Genomic DNA, 23,496 nt, shown 5'->3' with positions numbered 1-23,496 from the left:
CGTATATGACAGACACACATATTGTGGTCCCTAAGGATGTAGACTCAATTATGAAACAGTTACTTCCTTTACTCTGATTCCATGCTCATCAAGTAACCTTCTGACTTACTAATTCAGTTTCCTAGGTCCCTTGATCCTGGGAAAGAAATGCCCTTGGAGTAGATAAGACTATTGTGGTTACCCAACAGGTATATCTTCCACTGTAAATAAATATAATTGCAATATATTTTATATGTCTCTTCCCCAATTTTTTTATTTTGAAAATTTTCAAATCTAAAGAGAAGCTGCAAAAACAGTAAAATAGATTTCTACTTTTTCTTAAACTAAATTTACCAATTTGCTGATGGAAGTTCAACTGCACCAGCACTATTTATTGAAAAGGCTGTCTTTCCTCCATTGAATTGCTTTTGGACCTTAGTCAAAAATCAGTTGGCTGTATTTGTGTGGGTCTGTTTCTGGGATCTCTATTCTGCTCTTTGATGTGTTTATTCCTTTGCCAATACCACACAGTCTTGATTACTGTACCTATATATTAAATCTCAAAATTGGTAAAGTGATTCCTCCCACTTCATCCTTCTTTTATAAAATTGTTTTAGCTATTCTAGTTCCTTTGTTTTTCCATATAAATTTAATAATAATCATGTCTATATTTTCAAAAAACATACTGGAATTTTGATAGGAATTATTTTAAACTTGTACATAAATCTGGAAAGAATTGACATCTTTACTATGTGGAGTCTTCTAATCCATGAACACGGTATGTCTTTGCATGAATGTAGATCTTTGATATCTTTCATCAGGGTTTTGTAGTTTTAACATACAAGTCTGGTATGTGTGTGTGTGTATATATATATATATATATATATATATATATATATATATATATATATATATATATATAGCAATACGTGAGCCTCTCAGTGTTGTGGCCTCTCCCATTGCGGAGCACAGGCTCCGGACGTGCAGGCTCAGTGGCCATGGCTCACGGGCCCAGCCGCTCCACGGCATGTGGGATCTTCCCGGACTGGGGCATGAACCTGTGTCCCCTGCATCGGCAGGCGGACTCTCAAACACTGTGCCACCAGGGAAGCACTGGTATATTCTTTGTTAGATTTACACCTAAGTATTTCATTTTTTAAAAGCTGATTATAAATTGCATTGTATTTTAAATTTTGGTTTCCATGTGCTCATGGATAGTACATAGAAATACAATTGATTTTTGTATGTCAATCTTGTATCCTGAGACCTTGTTGAAAACATTTATTAGTTCTAGGAGGTTTTTGTAGATTCCTTGGGATTGTATTGTAGACAATAATGTCATTTGCAAATAGGGACAGTTTTATTTTTTCCTTTTTGTTTTGTATGCTCCTCAGATGCTGCTTGTTATGTCTTTCAGCTATGGAATGCACAGAGCAGAGATATTGGTCTGTAGTTTTCCTTTTTTTGTACTGTCTTTGTCTGGTTTTGTTATCAGGATAACACTGGTTTAATGAAATGAGTTGTGAAGTGTTTCTTCCTCTTCTATTTTCTGGAAAGATTTAGATTTGGTTTGAATTCTTCTTTAAACATTTGGTAGAATCCTCCAGTGAAACCATCTAGGCCTGGAGCGTTCTTTTTGGGAGTTTTCAAATACAAATTCAATTTCCTTAATAGTTATAGGTTATTCAAATAATTTCATATTTGGCGAGTTGCAGTAGTATGTGGTTTTTGAGGAAGCAGTTCATTTTATGTAACTTGTCAAGTTTATGTGTGTAGAGTTGTTAGATGTATTCTGTTATTACCCTTTTGATGTCTGTAGGGTTTGTGGTGATACCCCACTTCACTCTTGATTTTGGCAATTTATGTCTTCTCCGTTTTTAAATTTGTCAGTCCTGCTAGAGATCTGTCAATTTTACTGACATTTTCAGAGAACCACCTTTCTGTTTCATTTTCTATATTATTATTGTTTTCAGTTTCATTTAATTTGCTCTACCTAGTATGTTAAGGTGGCAACTTAAATTATTGATTTGAGATTATCCTTTTTTTTTTTTAGGATTTGGTACTGTAAATTCCCCTCTCAGCACTGATTTAGCTGTGTCCCACAAATTTTGATATGTTGTATTTTCATTTTAAATCATTTAAATGTAATTTGTGATTCTCCATGAAATTTGCTTTTTGACAAATGGATTATTCAGGAGTGTGTTCTTTAAGTATCTAAATGTTTGGAGATTATCCTATTATCCTTTATTAATTTGTTTGATTCTATTTTGGTCAGAAAATATACCCTGTTTGATTTCCTTCTTTTAAATTTGCTGAGATTTCTTTGTGGTCCACGATGTGGTCTATCTTTATTTTTAAAATTTTAATATCATTGTGATAAAGTATATAAAACATAAAATATGCCATTGCAACCATTTTAAGTATAATATTCAGTGTATTAAGTACATTCACAGTATTGTGCAATCATCACCACTATCTATTCCAAAACTTTTCTATCACCCCAAATAGAAATTCTGTACCCATTAAGCAATAACTCACCATTCTCCCTTCCCCCAATCCCTGGTAACTTCTAACCTACTTTCTGTCTATATGAATTTGCCTATTGTAGATATTTTGTGTAAGTGGAACTATAAAATATTTGTCCTTTTGTGCCTGGATTATTTCACTTGGCATAACGCTTTCAAGGTTCATCCATGTCATAGCTTATATCAGAACATCATTTCTTTCTATGGCCAAATAGTATTTCATTGTATGGATATACCACGTTTTGTTTATCCATTCACCTACTGATGGACATTTGAGCTATTTCCCCTTTGGCCTATTGTGAATAATGCTACAGTAAACACCGAATACAAGTATCTGTTTAAGTCCCTGTTTTCAGTTCTTTTGGGTATATAACTTGGAGTGTAACTGCTGGGTCATATGGTAATTCTATACTGAACTTTTTGAGGAACCACCAAACTGTTATCCACAGTGGCTGTGCCATTTTACATTCCCAGTGGCAATTTACAAGAGTTCGAATTTCTCCACATCCCCAGTAACACCTGCTATTTTCATTTTAAAAATTATAGTTATCCCAGTAAAGTGGTTTCTCATTGAGGTTTTGATTTGCAGTTCCCTAATAACTAATGATGTTGAGCATCTTTTCATGAGCTCATTGGCCATTTGTAAATCTTCTCTGGAGAAATGTCTATTTAATTCCTTTGCCAATTTTTTTTAAACATCTTTATTGGAGTATAATTGCTTTACAATGGTGTGTTAGTTTCTGCTTTATAACAAAGAGAATCAGCTATACATATACATATATCCCCATATCTCCTCCCTCTTGCGTCTCCTTCCCTCCCACCCTCCCTATCCCACCCTTCTAGGTGGTCACAAAGCACTGAGCTGATCTCCCTGTGCTATGTGGCTGCTTCCCACTAGTTATCTATTTTACATTTGGTAGTATATATAAGTCCATGCCACTCTCTCACTTCGCCCCAGCTTACCCTTCCCCCTCCCCATGTCCTCAAGTCCATTCTCTACATCTGTGTCTTCATTCCTGTCCTGCCCCTAGGTTCTTCAGAACCATTTTTTTTTTCAGATTCCATATATATGTGCTAGCATATGGTATTTGTTTTTCTCTTTCTGACTTACTTCACTCTGTATGACAGACACTAGGTCCATCCACGTCACTACAAATAACTCAATTTCGTTTCCTTTTATGGCTGAGTAATATTCCATTGTATATATGTGCCACATCTTCTTTATCCATTCATCTGTCAACTGACACTTAGGTTGTTTCCATGGCCTGGCTGTTGTAAAAAGAGCTGCAGTGAACATTGTGGTACATGCCTCTTTTTGAATTATGGTTTTCTCAGGGTATATGCCCAGTAGTGGGATTGCTGGGTCGTATGGTAGTTCTATTTTTAGTTTTTTAAGGAACCTCCCTACTGTTCTCCATAGTGGCTGTATCAATTTACATTCCCACCAACAGTGAAAGAGGGTTCCCTTTTCTCCACACCCTCTCCAGCATTTATTGTTTACAGATTTTTTGATGATGGCCATTATGATTGGTGTGAGGTGATACGTCACTGTAGTTTTGACTTGCATTTCTCTAATGATTAATGATGTTGAGCATTCTTTCATGTGCTTGTTGGCTATCTGTATATCTTCTTTGGAGAAATGTCTATTTAGGTCTTTTGCCCATTTTTGGATTGGGTTGTTTGTTTTTTTTGATATTGAGCTGCATGAGCTGCTTGTAAATTTTGGAGATTAATCCTTTGTCAGTTGCTTCATTTGCAAATATTTTCTCCCATTCTGAGGGTTGTCTTTTCGTCTTGTTTATGGTTTCCTTTGCTGTGCAAAAGGTGTTAAGTTTCATTAGGTCCCATTTGTTTATTTTTGTTTTTATTTCCATTGCTCTAGGAGGTGGGTCAAAAAGGATCTTGCTGTGATTTATGTCATAGAGTGTTCTTCCTATGTTTTCCTCTAAGAGTTTAATACTTTCTGGCCTTACCTTTAGGTCTTTAACCCATTTTCAGTTTACTTTTGTGTATGGTGTTAGGGAGTGTTCTAATTTCATTATTTTACATGTAGCTGTCCAGTTTTCCCAGCACCACTTATTGAAGAGGCTGTCTTTTCTCCATTGTATATTCTGGCCTCCTTTATCAAAAATAAGGTGACCATATGTGCGTGGGTTTATCTCTGGGCTTTCTATCCTGTTCCATTGATCTATATTTCTGTTTTTGTGCCAGTACTATACTGTCTTGATTACTGTAGCTTTGTAGTATAGTCTGAAGTCAGGGAGCCTGATTCTTCCAGCTCCATTTCTGTTTCTCAAGATTGCTTTTTTTATTCGGGGTCTTTTGTGTTTCCATACAAATTGTGAAACTTTTGTTCTAGTTCTATGAAAAATGCCATTGGTAGTTTGATAGGGATTGCATTGAATCTGTAGATTGCTTTGGGTAGTATAGTCATTTTCACAATGTTGATTCTTCCAAGCCAAGAACATGGTATATCTCTTGATCTGTTTGTATCAGCTTTAATTTCTTTCATCAGTGTCTTAGTTTTCTGCGTACAGGTCTTTTGTCTCCTTAGGTAGTTTATTCCTAGGTATTTTATTCTCTTTGTTGCAATGGTATATGTGAGTGTTTCCTTAATTTCTCTTTCAAATTTTTCATCATTAGTGTATAGGAATGCAAGAGATTTCTGTGCATTGCCAATTTTTTTTTTTTTTTTTTTAGGCTGACACTCTTCAAAGTTTTATTTCACTAACTTCAGGTCAAATTTCCACAGCTGTTTTCTGGTCAATTTTATATCTTTGCTTGGCTTCCCAAAATGGTAGTACCAAAAGATTTGTGGGGTAGGGAGAAGAGGCCATTTTAAGAAGCACTGTATTTACTCATCTTCCACAAGGCAACAGAGTTGGACATCTGATTGTTCAACCAAACAAAGCTTTAACAGCATCCAGGAGGGCAGGCAGGCAAACCAGGCTGTCGACACTCTTCCATTTGTCAAAATCAGACCACAGAAAACCTACTCCACACAGACCTAAAAGGTTATCACCATTCATCTTTTCTTTTTCTGCTGCTGCAAAATTTTTCTTCTTTTAATTATCATATCATGTAGTTTCTCAAGTCCTTCCTTCAGTCCATCACCTATGATTGCACAGGTGGGCTGAAAATGCCAGGGAGTTGATGAGCTCAGTTCACTCATTGCTAACAATTTCTCAATTTCTGAGAGAGAAAATGAGTTCCTCAGGTCTTGTTTTTTAGCAACTATAAGCACAGGAACTCCTTGATTTTCTGATATCCTAGTTATTTTATGAAGTTCAGTTTTGGCTTCTTCCATCCTTTCAACATCAACAGAGTCCACAACAAACACAATGCCATCTGCGCATCTGGTATATGACTTCCACAGTGGCCTTAATTTCTCCTGACCACCTACATCCCAGAAGTGAAAAGTTACTTTTAGAATTTCCCAAGGTTACCTTAATTTTTTCCATGTTAAATCCTTTGGTAGGTACGGTATTACAATTTCATTGAACTGCAGCCTGTATAACACAGTTGTCTTTCCAGCAGAGTCCAAACCCATAATGACAAAGTGGAAGGACTGAAATGAAGGCAGGCTGGACAGGATCAAAGTCTGGTCTGACAATCCATTCCCCATTTCCATCTGCAAAGAAGTGTTCCAAACTGAAAGGCTTTCTTCTTACTGCTTGAGAACTCTTCTTCCTAGGGGATCCAGCTACCAGACTCCCGAATTGGAGCCTGGATCCAAATGAGAAAGCATTGGTAGGCTTTTCTACTTGGGGGCAGAGAAGCACCCCACCGCCACTCAGCTTAGCTCTCCACGCAACTCTGGTGGTTGCCTCACTAGAAACCGTGGCTCCAGACTATGACCACACCCACTCCACGTGGCCCACCCCTGAGCCCCAATCCCATTGGTCACCTGTGTCAGCGCGTCCATGCCACACGCGCCCCTGCGCCCTAACTGGTGAAAGTAACTGCCGCTCCCAGCATGGCAGAGCCAGGCTCTCCCTCGGTCCACAGGCACCACCTTTTGCCTTCAAGTTAGAAAAGAGGGTGCCTGTGGAAGAGCCGAGCGACCCCTGCAGGGGAAGGGGAGCCTCGGCCGGTCGGTCACGTCACCGCCAGCCGGCTCGCTCCACCCACCCGGGTGCACCTGCAGTGCGGACACCGTGCCGAGGTTCTCACATCCAGCCCGCGGTCACCACTGGTGTGTTTAACCCTTTGTCCGCTGGCCAGAGGGTGCTCCCTGTGGCTGCGCCAGCCCACAGGAGTGAATGATCTGACCTGCGGCAGCTGCCGGGGAAGGCCTGCTGTCCCTGCAGCACGATCCCTTCACCTCACCGCTCCGCACCCAGCCTGCCAATTTTTCAAATGGGTTATTTGTCTTCTTGTTGAGCTTAGGAGTTTTTTATATATTATGAATATTAAATCCTTATTAGATGATTTGCAAATATTTTCTCCCATTCTATAGATTTTCTTTTCACTTTCTTGATAATGTATTTTGATCCACAATAGTTTTAAATTTTTATAAGTCAAATTCATCTATTTTTTTCTCTTGTTGTCATGTCTAAGAATCCACTGCCAATTCCAAGGTCATGAAGATTTATGTTTTATGTTTTCTTCAAGAATTTTATGGTTTTAGGTCTTATATTTAGACTGGTGATCTATTTTGAGTTAATTTTTGCATATGGTGTGTGGTAGGGAGTCCAACTTCATTGTCTTGCATGTGGATATCCAGTTGTCCAAGCACCATTTGTTGAAGAGATAATTCTTTCCCCATTAAATGAATTTGGCATCTTTGTTGAAAATCAATTGGCCATAGATGTATGGGTTTATTTCTGGACTTACAATTCTATATCATTGGTCTATATGCCTGTCCTTCTGCCAATACCACACTGTTTTGATTACTGTAGCATTGTAGTAAGTTTTGAAATTGGGAAGTGAGTCCTATAACTTTGTTCTTTTTCAAGATTGTTTTGGTTATTTGGGGCCTCTTGAGATTCCATATGAAGTTGAGGATTGGCCTTTTCATTTCTGCAAAAAAAAAGGCTGTTGAGATTTTGACAGGTATTACAGTGAATCTATAGGCTGCTTTGGGCAGTACTGACATATTAACAATATTAAGTCTTATAATCCGTGAATACAGGATGCTGTTCCATTTATTTAGGTCTTCCTTAATTTCCTTCAGCAAATATTTTGTAATTTTCAATGTACCAGTCATTCACCTCCTTGGTTAAATTTATTCTTGGGTACTTTATTCTTTGGGATGCTATATGGAATTGCTTTCTTAAAAAGTTTTGGATTGTTTATTGCTGGTGTATAAAAACACATTTGATTTTGTGTGTGTATTGTAACCAGCAAAATTGCTGAGTTTGTTCATTAGCTCTAGTAGCTTTCATGTGGATTCTTTGGAATCTTCTATATGTATGATCATGTCATCTGTGAATAGGGAGAGTTTTATTACTTGCATTCCAATCTTAATGCCTTTTATTTCCTGTTTTCTTGTCTAATTGCTCTGGCTAGAAATTCTAGTATAATAGCAGTGGTAAAAGTGGGTGTCTTGTCTTAATTCCTGATCTTAGTGGGAAAGTGTTCATCTTTTACCATTGACTATGTTAGCTGTAGGTTTTTCGTAAATGCCCTTTATCATGTTGAGGAGTTTCTGTTTATTCCTGGCATTCTGAATGCTTTTATCATAAGTGGGTGTTGGATTTTGTCAAATGCCTTTTCTGCATCAATTGAGATGATCATGTAGCTTTTCCCCTTTGTTATATTAATGTGATGTATTATATTGATTGATTTTCTTACGTTGAACCATCCTTGCACACCTGGGTTAAATTCCCCTTGGTCATTTTAATATGCAGTTGAATTCAATTTCCTAGTATTTTGTTAAAGGACTTTTGCATCTATAATCATAAGATATTTGGGGCTGTAATTTTCTTTTCTTGTTAGGTCTTTATCTGGCTTTGGTATCAGGGCAATGGTGGCCTCCTAGCATGAGTTGGGAAGTGTTCAATCTTATTCAGTTATCTGGAAGAGTTTGAGGCAAATTGGTATTAATTCTTTAAATGTTTTGTAAAACTCACCAGTGAAGCCATCTGGTTGTGACTTTTCTTTGTTGGGAGGTTCTTCATTACTAATTCAATTTAAATATTTTACTTGTTACAGATCTATTGAGATGCTATATTTCTTCTTGAGTCAGTTCTGGTAACTTTTTTATTTCTAGAATTTGTCCATATCATCTAGGCAATCTAATTTGTTAGCATACAATTGTTAGTTGCATTCTCTTATAATCTTAAAACATATCTCTGTAAGTTTGGCAATAATGTCCTTCATTTATTTATTTATTTATTTATTTATTTATTTATTTATTTATTTATGGCTGCACTGGGTCTTAGTTGCCGCATGTGGGCTCTTTCGTTGAGGTGTGTGGGCTCTTTGTTCTGGTTCACGGGCTTCTCTCTAGTTGTGGCACATGGGCTCCAGAGTGTGTGGGTCTAGTAGTTGTGACATGCGTGCTCTCTAGTTGTGGCGTGTGGGCTCCAGAGCATGTGGGCTCTGTAGTTGTGGCATGTGGGCTCTCTAGTTGTGGTACATGGGCTCAGTAGTTGTGGTGCTTGGGCCTAGTTGCCCCACGGCCTGTGGGATCTTAGTTCCCTGACCAGGGATTGAACCTGCGTCCCCTGCATTGTAAGGCAGATTCTTAACCACTGGACCACCAGGGAAGTCCCAATGTCCTTCCGTTGATTTCTGAATTTAGTTATTTGTGTCTTCTCTCTCTCTCTCTCTTTTTTCTTTATCAGTCTAGCTAAAGGTTTGTCAATTTTGTTGCTCATTTTTTTAAAAAAAAGATTATTCATTTATTTAGTTTTGGCTGCATTGCTGTGCGTGGGCTTCCTCTAGTTGTAGTGAATGGGGGCTACTCTTTGTTGCAGTGTGTGGGCTTCTCATTGCGGTGGCTTCTCTTGCTGCAGAGCACAGGCTCTATGTGCACGGGCTTCAGTAGTTGTGGCACATGGGCTCAGTAGTTATGGCCCATGGGCTATAGAGCACAGGCTCAGTAGTTGTGGTGCATGGGCTTTGCTGCTCTGCAGCATGTGGGATCTTCCCATACCAGGGTTTGAACCCATGTTCCCTGCATTGGCAGGCGGATTCTCAACCACTGCACCACCAGGTAAGTCACTGTTCCTCTTTTCAAAGAACCAACTTTTGGGTTTGTTCATTCTCTGTACTGTTTTTCTATTCTCTATTTAATTTATTTCTATTCTAATCTTTGTTGTTTCCTTTCTTCTGCTAGCTTTGGATTTAGTTATCTCTTCTTTTTCTAGTTCCTCAAGATGTAAAAGTAGTTTATTGATTTGAGATCTTCTTTTTAATGTAGGCATTTACAGGTATAAATTTCCCTCTGATTATGGCTCTTGCTGCATCTCATGAGTTTTATATGTTGCATTTTCATTTTCTTTCATTGCAAAGTATTTTCTCATTTCCACTGTGTTTTCTTCTTTGATCCATTAGTTGTTTTAAGAGTGTGTTGCTTAATTTCCACATATTTTTGAACTTCTCACTTTCCCCTCTGTTGTTGTTTCTTTTAGCTTTATTCCACTGTGGTTAGAAAAGACAGTTTGAATGATTTCAATCTTCTTAAATGTATCGAAACTTGTTTTGTGGCCTAACATATGGTCAATCCTGGGGAATGTTCTATGTCCACTTGAAAAGAATGTGCATTCTGCTGTTGTTGGGGGGAATGTTCTCTCTACGTATCCTTCTGGTCTAATTGGTTTATAATGCTATTCAAGTTCTCTATTTCCTTATTGCCCTTATGTCTAGATGTTCTAACTATTATCGAAAGTGGTATTTGAAGTCTCCAACTATTACAGTAGAATTGTCTATTTTTCTTCTCAATTCTGTAAATGTTTGCTTTCTACACTTTGGGGCTCTGTTGTATAGTATAAATAGGTTTATAATTGTTATATATTCCTGATGAATTGATCCTTTTATCAATATATAATGTCTTTGTCTCTTGTAACACTTCTTGACATAAAGTCAATTTTGTCTGATATTAGTATAAGCCAACCTCAGCTCTTTTTGGTTACCATTTGCATGGAATATTTTTTTCCATCCTTTCTTTCACTTTCAACCTACTTATTTCTTTGGATCTAAAGTAAATTTCTCATAGACAGCATACAGTTGCACCGTGGTTTCTTTTTTTAATTTACTCTGCCCAATCTCTGCCTTTAATTGGACACTTTAATTAATTTACATTTAATGTGTTTGCTAATAAGGAAGGCTTTCTGCCATTTCTTATACTATCTTTGTCCCTCATTTATTACATTAATGTCTTCTTTTGTATTTAGTTGATTATTTGTAGTGAACCTTTTTGATTCTCTTCTCATTTCCATTTGTACATTAAAAGAACATTTATTTTGTAGTTACCATAGGAATTACATTTAACATCCTAAATTTATTATAATATAGTTTGATTTGATACCAACTTAACTTCAATAGCATATAAAAACTCTGCTATTATTCAGTTCCATCCCTTCCTTATGTTGTTGTTGTCACAAATTACATCTTTAGATATTGTGTGCCCAATAACATATTTATAATTATTCTTATGCATTTGTTTTTTATGTCATGTAGAAAAGAAAGAGTGGAGTTACAAACCAAAAGTGCAATACTAGCTTTTATGTTTGCCCATGTAGTTCTCTTTACCAGAGAACTTTATTTCTTCATATAGCTTCACATTATTGTCTAGTGTCCTTTCATTTCAACTTGAAGAACTTCTTTTTGCCCCATTTTTTCTCAGGTAGGTCTAGTGTTAACAAACTCCCTCAATTTTTGTTTATCTGGGAATGTCTTAATTTCTCCCTCAATTTTGAAGAAGAATTTTGCCGAATATAGAATTCTTAGTTGACAGGTTTTTTTTTTTTCAGTGCTTTAAATATGTCATCCAACCACCTTCTGGTCTACATGGTCTCTGATGAGAAATCAGCTTTTAATCTTATTGAGGATCCCTTGTATGTGACTAGTTGCTTCTCTTTTGCTGCTTTCAAGATTCTGTTTGTTTGTCTTTCAAGAGTTTGATTGTAATGAGTGTTGGTGTGGATTGCATCTATCCTCCTTGGAATTCATTGAGCTTCTTGGATGTGTAGATAATGTCTTCCATCAAATTTGGGAAGCTTTCGGCCTTTACTTCTTTAAACATTCTTTCTGACTTTCTCTCTCTCTTTTTCTTCTGGGACTCCCATAATGGTGTCCCATGGGTCCCTTAGGCTCTGTTCTCCTTTCTTCATTCTTTTTTTCTTTCTGTCCCTTGGACTAGGTAATTTTAATTTTCCTATCTTCAAATTCACTGATCTTGTGCCTGAAGCTTCTAGTGAATTGCTAGCATTTTGACAGATTTCCTTGAATGTCAGGAGTTTTTTAAAATGACAAAAAACACCTCTTCCAGTCTTTAAGGTCTTCTCAGGTCTTTTCTGAGCATGCTATATGCCCTGGGCATTTCCCCATATACACAGGTGCTTTTGACTGCCTTCATTTTCCAAAGAAATACTCTCTCTGGCTTTTCCTCCCAGGCCTTAGGTTGTCTATTTTATGTCTAAACTGCAATCTTTTGCCTCAGGAATCTGTGGGTTGTTCATCTACATTACGATGTTTTCAAGCAATGCTCACCACTTTTATGACCTAGTTGAGTTTCAAGTTAGGTGTAACAGAGATGAGTACCCTGCATCTGTCATCCAGGTAGCCCCTGACAGGTTAGAATAAATCTACACAGTAATTTTCAAATAAGGTCTACTCTCTTCCCTCTTGAACCATGGTCCAGGGTTCTACACTAGGAACATATTTTCGAGAGTGCTGCCCAGTTGGGATGGGAGTAGGACAAGGGCAAGTAAAAATGCCATAAAGCTCTCCTACCATTAAAAAGCTAGGTACCTTTTTACTTGTACCATGAGCTGTTGTTTTCCTTTAACAGTTTATTCCAGGGGGCATTGCATTTGAACTAGGATTACATGGTACACCTTGATATAACCCTTAACTTTTATTTATTTCATTTGTATTTTGATCAAAGTAATAGTTTAATAACATGCACATAGTTTACAAAGTTAAACATTACCTAAGTCTTACGATGACACACAGCAGTTCTCTAACTTATCCCTTCACGTTTCCAATTTCTATTTCCAACAAACAGCCACATTTCATTCTTTTAGTCACTTCTAGTACTTCTCTGTATATATTCAAATAAAATGAGAAGATTGGTAGTTGTTTTTCAATATTTGATATGCTCTACTGACTTCCTTCTATGGAAGATTATAATTGAGTCTTACTACTATCTCCCACATCCATCTACACACACATTTCACCTTGTCTCATACTCCACATTTAATTATCCCAGAATTGTTGGCCAAATTAACATTCAGTGTTTAAAGTTATGGTGACAACAAATACTGTTCACAGCTGAGCCAGCTGCTATACAGTATGGCTACTTTTCCTTCCTTGGAAATTTTTTTCCTGGAATTAATAATTACCTCACCTTATATATGTTGTCTAGCTTTCTATGTACTTATCATTAATGCATATCAATTCCTATGTATTTATCACTAACTCATGCCACACTCTTTGACAAAACTGTAGTATTCTCAGTATTGTCAACCACACCAGGCAATCTGTGAATTCCACCTTCTCCTCAGAACCTTTCCCTGAAGCTCTCCAATTTGGACTGTTTGATTTCTAGGCCTCTGTACAGCTGGTATATGGGACCTTCTCCTCACTGCCATCCTGAGAAATCCCTGCTGTTCTCTCCTGCATTGGATCCTCTGTTTCCTGGATCATATGTTTTCTGCTTTCTGGATTTACTGCCCTCGTTTTGTTGGGTACCTACTCCAAGATTCCTGAACTTGCATGCCTGAAAATGTCTGTATTCTATCCTTGCAATTGATTGGTAGTTTGGCTGCATATGGAATTCAAGGCCCAATGTCTTCAAGCTTTCAGTGTTGTTGATAAGAAGTCCAAAGGCATTCTGATTTTAGAACCTTTTTGTGTGACCCCAAATTTTCCTCCCTAGAAGCTTTATAGCTTTTAGAATAATTTCTTTTCCCCTTTGCTCTAAAGTTTTATGATATGACTTGAGGTGTGTTTTTCCTTTATGGTGCTGGGCAACCAGTGGGCCCTGTCAGTCTGGAAATTAATGTCCTTAGGTTTGGGGGAGATTTCTTTTATTATTTATTTGATAATTTCCTCTCCTTAATTTTCTTCTCAAGAATTATTTTTATTGGATGTTGGACCTCATGGATTAATTGTTTAATTTTCTTATTTTTCTCTTTTCCGTTTCTCATCTCTCTACCTATTAATTGTTTTCTTAGAGATTTCTTCAACTATATCTTCCAACACCTTGTTGAAAAAAAATTTTTAAACCAGTTTAGTCATTTCTAAGCGTTCAGTTCAGTGGCATTAAGTACATTCACAAAACTGCAACCATCATCACTATGCATTTGCAGAACTTTTTTTTTTGCAGAACTTTTTAATCATCTTAAACATAAGCTACAAACCCATTAAACAATAACTCCCTATTCTTCCCTCTCCCTAACCCCTGGTAAACTCTAAATCTACTTTCTGTCTCTATGAATTTGCTTATTCGAAGTACCTCATATAAGTGGAATCATACATTGTTTGCCATTTTGTGTCTGGCTTATTTCACTTAGCATACTGTTTTTAAGGTTCATCCATATTGTAGTATGTATTAGAATTCCATTCCTTTTAAAGGCTGAGTAATATTCCATTGTATGTAAATACCATATTTGTTTTTCCATTCATCTTTTGATGTATATTTGGGTTGTTCCCACCTTTTGGCTTTTTAAAATAATGCTGTAATTACAGTGATATACAAGTGTCTGCTTTCAATTCTTTGGGGAATATACCTAGAGGAAGAATTGCTGGGTCATATGGTAATTCTGTGTTTAACTTTTGGGGGAACTGTCAAGCTGTTTTCCACAGTAGCTGCACAATTTTACATTCCCACCAATAAGGCACAAGGGTTCCAATTTTTCCATGTCCTTACCAACACTTGCTATTTTCCATTTAAAAAATAATATCCATCTTAACAGGTATGAAGTGATAACTCACTGTGGTTTCTTACCATTGTAAAGTTGACTTTTCTTTGATTTGGCATTTTCTTGATTGCTGTAAACCTTTGACTGTTTCCAGAGTTTTGACAAGTTGTTTCTGACAGTTTCTGTTTGTTTTTCTATGCTTCTGTGGAGTGATGGTAGCTCGGCATTGCCTACTCCATCATTTTTATATGGTATATCTTGGTATATGTTCCATGGGTGCTTGAGAAGAATGTATATTCTGCTGTTATTGGGTGAAGTGTCCTATAACTGTCAGTTAGATCCTCTTGGTTGATGGTTGTGTTGAGTTCTTCTTTATCTTTCCTGATTTCCTGTCTAGTTGTTGTATCACACCCATAACAGGAACGGATAAAACTAACTTCTTTCTCCCAATGAAGGTAAGAGAACTTAAGGTAGCTTAGGGAAGAATATAAGCGAGAGTTTCCATGACTTTCTAAGAGCCTGATGTCTTTCAATTGCAGGTCTGCCTCTGCTGCTTCATCTCCCACTATTTCCTCAGATACCCTACATACATAGTAAACTATTTATAGTTCCCCAAGACCATGTGCTCTTTTACCTTTCTCTGGCTTTGTACCTGCAATCACTTTTCTTGAAATGTCCTCCCCTTGAGTATCTTTAAAGATTCAGCTCATATATTACCTCCCTTATGAAACTTTTGCTGATCACTTAGAGCAACTTGAATATATCTTTCTTTGGATGCTAATTTACAATGAAGCTAATCATAAATCTTCAAAGTCCCTCACTTGGACAGACACTTTCCAAGGTCCTGGGAGGAGCCCTAACATTATTTTACAAGGGTATATATATATATATATATATATATATATATATATATACCCTTGTAAAATAATATGTACATTATATAAAATAAAAAAAATATATATAATCTAATTTGCAAAGTAAGATATTTAACCATATTCAGTTAAGACTTTTCTCCAGTCTGACTTTTCCTCCATCAGACATCCCCCTTGTGTTGGGTGGCACTGGAGTGGCTAAGAGGAAATTGAGTTGTGGATAGATTTAGTTTGGGTTTAATGGGATATATTTATGTGGTTTGCAATGACTTATGTGTATAGTTAATTTATTGCTAATGGTGTAGGAATGGCTTCAGGAATGCTCCCATAACCTGATGTCTTGGCTCACCCAGCATCTTTACACAAAACAGAGAGAGCCAGAGGTATTATAGCCATATGAATGTATCCTATAGTGCCCTGTCTTAGACATGTTGGGGAGCAGAGGAGAAACAAAGCTTGAAATGTACAAAGCCCAAAGTTAGTCTGTGGAAAATTCTTCTAATCATCACATTTAAATTTTAAGTGAAGGATTTTTTTGTTTTGTTTTGTTTTGTTTTTTGTGGTACGTGGGCCTCTCACTGTTGTGGCCTCTCCCGTTGCGGAGCACAGGCTCCGGACGCGCAGGCTCAGTGGCCATGGCTCACGGGCCCAGCTGCTCTGCAGCATGTGGGATCTTCCCAGACCGGGGCAGAACCCGTGTCCCCTGCATCGGCAGGCGGACTCTCAACCACTGCGCCACCAGGGAAGCCCCAGGATTTGTATTTTTAATGATACTTAGTCAAAATGAAAGTTTCCTCCTTTCAAAACTATAGTCAATTCAGCATGTACAACTATAAATAAATCATAATACTTTTTTCATGGAAATTGTACAAAATAGAATTTATCAAAATTCCTGTTTTTCTTTCTTTTTTTTTTAGAAGCATTTTTTTTGTTTTTGGCTGTGCCACACATCTTATGGGATCTTAGTTCCCTGACCAGGGATTGAAACCGGGCCCCTGGCAGTGAAAGCGTAGAGTTCTAACCACTGGACTGCCAGGGAATTCCCCAAATTCCTGTTTTTGAAGAACCCAAACCTCCTAGCAGTATTACAAACAGCAAGTACAGCTTTGTGTACAGTCACATATTTTATGCATCTCATCTGCTATGTACTGAATTGTGTCCCCCCGACTCCCCCAACTTCATGTGCTGAAGCCCTAACACCCAATGTGTCTGTATTTGGAGACAGGGCATTTAGAAGGTTATTAAGGCTAAATGAGGTCATAAGTGTGGGGCCCTGATCTTCTTGGATTGGTGGCTTTATAAGAAGCAATGACTGAGTCTTAAAAGAAACCAATCCACTCGTTTCAAAATGGGGTAAGAGGGGTTTATTCTCTTGCCCAAGTATCTTTGCGGATTTTCCCTTACTCTCCTCTACTACTCACTCACTAGTTGTGTGACCTTGGGACCAACCAGCTAACTCTTTAAGACACAGTTTTCTCTTCTATAATGTAGATAAACACCTCACAAGGTTGTTGTGAAGGTTAAATGAAATAAGGCCTGTGAAAGCATCTATCACAGTACTTGGCATACAGTAGGTGCTCAATTAAGGTTAGTTTTCTTTCTTTTATGCTTCTTTTCAGTGAGGTCTGCTCATTCTCTTTAAAGAAGCAGAGTCTCTTCATCTTCCTGGGCTCTCATCCCTCTGTAGTATTCCTCTGAGGAGAAATTGTTTTCTTCATTATCTTGGAAGAAACTCTATCTCCTTATGGGGATACTCATCCTCCCCTGGAATTTTTTCCCGGTTATAAAAAAAGTCCTAAAGTTTACAAGGCCAATGCGTGATCTAGCAGGAAATGTAGACATTTTTCATGTTAATAGTAAAAGGACAAGGAGACCGTTTCCAATTTGTACAGACATTTTGTTACCGTGGCATGTGCTTAGAGCAGAAGCAAGAAAGCAGCAATTAATTGAAGGTCTCTACAATGCAGAGTTTTAATTAATTCATCTGATTTTATTAAATGGTGTAATTTGAAGAGGTATTAGGCATAAAGCAGTTGGTAAATTCCCAGTGCCTAAGTCTACCCCCTACCATGCTCCTCATGGGGCTAGGCAGAGATGCTAGCTCCATGTCACTGCCAGCAAGTCTCATTTCAGAAAGTCTACTTCCTGCAGGTGCATGCCAGGGAAGTAACTGTGGGATATTATCCCAGAAAGGGAGAGTTGGTGGTTGCAAAGGTCAGGAGAGAGCGTGATGCAGCCAAATGTTTTTGGGTCCATTAAGTCAGCACAGCTGCCACATGGGCTGCCAATTCTATTCAGAAGTGGGCAAAATTCAGGTTGGAAAATTGCTTCATGTGGTATGCTCATGTGTGGATTGGAGCAAATAAAGATTAGAGTGGGCAATAGGGACTCATATAGTAAGCAGTTAAGAACTGAAGGTGAAAGCAAGTGAGAGAAGGTGGCCGCTCCCTGTCACTGTCCTCTCCTGCTGCCGCAGCTGCCAGCACCCCCTTTGCCCAGGTGCAGAGGGGAGGGCTTGGAGGCTCTTTATTTCTGTTGCTTCCATTTCACCAACAGTTGGCAGCTCTATCCGTTGTAGTGATTAGCTCCTCAAATTTGTTGTGAATATATTAAGGAAATATTCTTGGTTTATAAAAACCAAGAAAAATTGCATACAGCTAGAATGCAATTTCCAGAAATGGACTTCTTTCCTCTTTTTAGATGTAAATTATCTTTGTCTATTTGTATCTTTTTTTTCTTTCCCCTCAATTTGTTTTGGCCACGCCATGCAGCTTGTGGGATCTAAGTTCCCTGACCAGGGACTGAACCCGGGCCACCTGCAGTGGAAGCGTGGAGTCCTAACCACTGGACGGCCAGGGAAGTCCCCCGTCTTTCCCCTCAATGTTAGAGAAAGGATTATTTTGTATCCTGTTTAGGAGTAAACTCCTAACCTGGGCTCCAGATTTTACCTCCCCTGTAACCTTAAACTCTTAATTACTGCCTTTCCTCTCAATCGTTTTAAATGCCTCTCACTTCATTCCATACTTCTCCTCAGTAACAGACCCCCACAGGTCATTTTCCTTAAACAAACACCTTCTTTTGAAACTGTTGACCCTTGGAACACTGTCTAGGAAAATAAAAGCAAAAGCTTCTCAGCTGTTCGCCCTTAAAGAGTCATCTCCCCATTTCCTGCTACTTTCTTTCAAGCTACATTAGAACTAAAAATTGGGCTGAACAGCTTTGCAGGGAAGCCTTCCCTCATTCCATTAGGCACTATTAGTCACACCTGCAATGCATTCCCACAGCACTGTGTTCATCCTGCTATTATTGTACTTGGCAACTAGAACTGTAATTTATCTGTTTACACTGTATTGTTATTTACCTCCTTGTATTTGTGTCACTTTTCCTAATCCATAAGTCCCTAAAAGGAAGTGAAGTGACCTTTATCTTGGTGTCCCCAGAAAAGAATGTTTCATAATCGGTGCCCAGTAAGTGTTGAGTGGGAGACATGGCGGGGGGGGGCGGGGTGCTAACAGCTATCGGACCATGACCATGTGCCAGTTTTTCTGTGAGACAGGGGTCATTATACCTTCTTTGCACATAAGAAAATTGAAGTTTATAGAGTTCAAGGAGCTTGCCTAAAGTCATATAGCTATTCAATATTAGAGCTGATATTCAAATTCCAGTATGTCTGATTTTAAAATCTATGCCCTTTCTATCATGTTGCCTCCAATATCTTACACTGAGTCCAAGTTCTGGTCCTACCAATTCTCTTGTGTCTTCACCCCACTCTCTGCTTTCTGACCTCACAAAGACACCCCAGTGCCCTGATCCCTATTTTCTCCTGGTTTGCCTGCCCCCTTTTGACTCCACATCCAGCCTAGACCACATGACTATACTCTTGAGCCCTCTTTCACCATCACCTTCAACCTCTGTCCCTTTGCCCCATCTGCCTGGAATAATCATCACTCCAGGTCAGCCCCCGCAATGTGCCTTCTCTGTTCTGCCACTATTGCAGAAAACTGCACCAAGGGACAGACTGGTATCACCAATCTGGTTTCCAACTGCACATACACTTTGTGGGCTTCTTCATGATCCTTTCACTCATCTCTGGTGAGCTTCTTCTCCTATTCTTCTCAATTACTGTTCCAATATTTACCACTTTCCCTAACCCCACTATGGACATCCTATCTCTTCCTTCTTGAACATTTAGGACAGTTCTGTGGTTTTGCTATCATACAAAAAAGCTAAGGTGAGCATCCTTATACATATTTCTTTCTTCACTTGAGATTTTTGTCTTAAATGGCAAGCTTCTTGAAAGAGTTAGCCCTACCCATTGCTGTCATTTCATTTCCTTTACCTTCTATTCACCACTCAACCTACAGTTGTCTGGCCTCTATCCCTTCCACTCACTGACTCTCTTCTTTTTTTTTGGTTGCCCCATGCGGCATGTGGGATCTTAGTTTCCCGACCAGGGATCGAACCCTGGCCCCCTGCAGTGGAAGTGTGGAGTCTTAATCATTGGGCCACGAGGGAAGTCCCCTGACATTTTTTTTTAATTGAAGTATAGTTGATTTACAATGCTGTGTCAGTTTCAGCTGTACGGCAAAGTGATTCAGTTATACATACATACATACATACATATATATATATATTCAGATTCTTTTCCATTATAGGTTATTACAAGATATTGAATATAGTTCCCTGTGTTATATAGTAAGTCCTTGTTGTTTATCTATTTTATATACCTGTTTGTATACGTTAATCCCAAACTCCTCTAATTTATCCCCCACCCTTTCCCCTTTGGTAACCATAGTTTATTTTCTCTGTCTGTGAGTCTGTTTGTTTTGTATAAGTTCATTTGTATCATTTTTTTTAGATTCCACATATAATTGACATTTTTCTCATCGAGGTAACCAGTAGCCTCCATTTTGCCAAATTCTACTTCATACTTGTAGGTCTATAGCTTATTGGACCTCTCAGCTATACCTGACACATCTGAGAATTCTCTTCATCTTAAACTTTCAACTTCTGTTTTCCATAATCCTACTCTGCTTTTCTTCCTAGTAAGTATTAGCTAATAATTACTGTGTGTTTATCAGGCACTATTCTAAGGGCTTTACATTAATTACATGTACATTTAATTCTCAAACAATTGAGGCTTAGAGGTGAAGTAACTTGCCAAAAGTCACACAGCTGGCATGTGGCAGAGCCTAGAGAATAAAAAATCATACAGACTGGATCCAGAGTCCATGATTTTAATCACTGTGCTATACTGCTTATCCTTAACATACTTTTTCAGTCTCCTTTGTAAGCTCATTTTTTATTTATTTATTTATTTTGTTTGCGGTACACGGGCCTCTCACTGTTGTGGCCTCTCCCGTTGCGGAACACAGGCTCCGGATGCGCAGGCTCAGCGGCCGTGGCTCACGGGCCCAGCCGCTCCGCGGCATGTGGGATCTTCCCGGACCGGGGCATGAACCCATGTCCCCTGAATCGGCAGGCGGACTCTCAACCACTACGCCACCAGGGAAGCCCTGTAAGCTCATTTTTACTGGTCTTTTAAACACTGAAATTCTTCAAGACCCCCTCCTTGGCTCTATGGTCTCCTTCTTACACACTCTTCACAGGTAATCTCTTTATTCTCATGGTTTGAATCACACGCTCTTGATACTCAGATCTATATCCAGTTGAATATATCCCCTGAACTTCAGACTCTTAAATCCAACTGCATCTTGGTCAGATCCACTTGGGTGTTCTACTGGCACCTGGTACTCAACGTAAAAACTGGCTCACTTGTAGTGCTCCTCCTCCTGTATTCATCATGCAGTAATGTCATCCAGTCATCAAAACCACGGTGACATCCTAGATTTCTCCTCCTTTACCTTCAGAATCCAATTAATCACCAAGTTGTGCTAATTCTGTCTCTTAAACATTTTTTAAATCTTTCCATTGTCTTCATCCCTACTTTAAACTCTCTTCATCACTTGCCTGACATATTGCAACAGTCTCCAGCCTGGTCTCTCTTAAATCTATCCTGAATCATCTCAGCAAAACACAGATCTGACCATGTCACTGCCCTTCCATGACTCAGTACTGCCTGTTGGCAGTACCTGTTGGTACATTCTCAGTTCTTCAGCATGACACAGCTTTCTGTGGTTAAAAGCATGGGCTCTGGAGTTAAACTGCCTGCTTTGAATCTCAGCTCTGATGGTGTGCCACGTTGGGCAAGGTACCCAATCTCCTTCTGTCTCAGTTTCCATATTGGTATTATGATTGTGAGAATTACATGACATATCCATGTAAGGCACTTAGAACACTGCCTGGCATATAATAAGTGCGCAATAACTGTTTGCTACTGTCAATGTTATTATCTAGTCTCATCTCCTCTCATTCCTTGCCTTCAAACTTATGTTCTGGTAATACTGCACTGTTTATAATTCCCTAAAGGCATCATGCTGTTTCACGGCTGTGTGCCTTTCTACTGCTGTTTCCTTAACCTTCTATACTTTCACACACTTATCTGCCTGGCTAATCCTCGGCTCAGTCCTTAGCCAGACATCATCTTCAGGATATCTTCCTTGACTCCCATGCCTCTGACACAGTCTGAGTAATTTGCTTTCTTCTATGACCTTATAGACTCTGTACATGCCTCTAACGGCGTTTAACACAACGAACTGAAGTTGCCTATGTATGTCTGTCTCCCCTGCTGGACTGTAAGCTCTTTGAGCAAAGGGATATGTCTTTTACTTCTTTGTACCTTCAGCACTTAGCATTGTGCCCATATAGTAGGTGCCTGTTGAACTGGACTGCCTCCCTTTTCATGGAAAAGTTAGGTATCCGCATTTGTGGCTCACTTGACTAGGAAAAGAATGTCTCTATCTTTTGCCAAGCTGGTCTTTCCCATTTCAATACATTCCACCACTGAAATGTTTGAGTCAGAAACTTTGATTCCTCCATTTCCCTCACCCTCACCCTGACATATTATGTCAGTTCTATCTCCAAAATATGTCATTATTCTCATTTCCACTGCTACCACCACCATCTCTCAACTGGCACCTGGCCTCCTAACTGGTCTCTATACTTCCATTCACACCACCCACCCTCCATTCCATACCGCAGCCAGAGTTGTTTTAAAATGTACATCAAATCATGGTACCTCTCCTAGTTAAAAGCCTTCAGTGGCTTCTCACTCTATTAAGAATGCGATCCAACTCTTCACCATGGGCTACAGAGCCCTGCAGGGTCTGGCCCCTTGCCCCTTACTCACTAGCGCTAGTCATAGTAGCCTTCGTCCAATACCCAGAACACACCAAGCTCTTTCTTGCTTCAGGGTCTTTCCACATGGTTGCCTACTCTGCCTGGAACATTTGCCCTCTAATTGATTTTTTTTGAACCTGGCTGGCACTTCTCACCCTTTGAGTTCTAGCCTAAAATATCACATCTTTAGAGTGTCTTTCCTAGTGAGCCTATCTAAGTCCCTCTGTTAGTCGCTACCTCTGTATTTTGTGTGCTTCCATCATGGCTCTTACCACAGTTTATAAATATCTTCACTTATTTTTTACTTGCCCTGTAGTCTGTCTTCCTCACCAGGTTGCACACTCCGTGATGCAGTGACCATATCTACACTGGTCACCATTGTAGCCCCAGCACCTGGCACAGTGTCTGGCACTTTGTTAGCATTCAATAAGTATTCCTTGAATGACTGACTGACTTGATAAGTCAATCATTCAATCAGTAAAGCAGGGTGGCTATGTGAAGTTCCTTTTGGTCCCTTCTGTAAGAAAAGCTTTACAACTTCAGGTAGCAATTTAATTGGGAGATGAATCATCTTGCTTAACCCAGTTGAGAAGTATTGTAGGAGATCTTAATCAAGCAAGAAAAGGAAATACTTTTTAAAAGTCTGGATGTTAGGCCCTTTATCCTTGTGAGTGACTCAGGAGTGACGACTGTAATTACTACAAACCAGCAGTTCTCAACAGGGGGTGATTTTGCCTCTTCCCAGGGGACATTTGTTAATGTCTGAGTACATTCTTGGTTGTCAAAACTGGGAGATGCAGGGAGTGTGCTCCTGGCATCTAGTGAGTAGAGGGCAGGGGTGCTGCT

At 38.8% G+C, this 23,496-nt stretch overlaps 1 protein-coding gene and 1 pseudogene across 1 annotated transcript in view; both read right to left on the bottom strand.

Annotated features, from left to right (window-relative positions):
* The window catches only part of HDAC8 (histone deacetylase 8), a 241,375-nt gene that overhangs the window by 92,846 nt on the left and 125,033 nt on the right, over positions 1-23,496 (bottom strand). The window lies entirely within an intron of this gene.
* On the bottom strand, positions 4,716-6,129 carry LOC132418007 (ADP-ribosylation factor-like protein 4A; annotated as a pseudogene).

This window comes from Delphinus delphis, chromosome X, assembly GCF_949987515.2.
Source record: "Delphinus delphis chromosome X, mDelDel1.2, whole genome shotgun sequence".
NCBI lineage: Eukaryota > Metazoa > Chordata > Mammalia > Artiodactyla > Delphinidae > Delphinus > Delphinus delphis.
The sequence above is the reverse complement of the archived record's forward strand: the minus strand, read 5'-3'. Positions and strand labels throughout refer to the sequence as shown.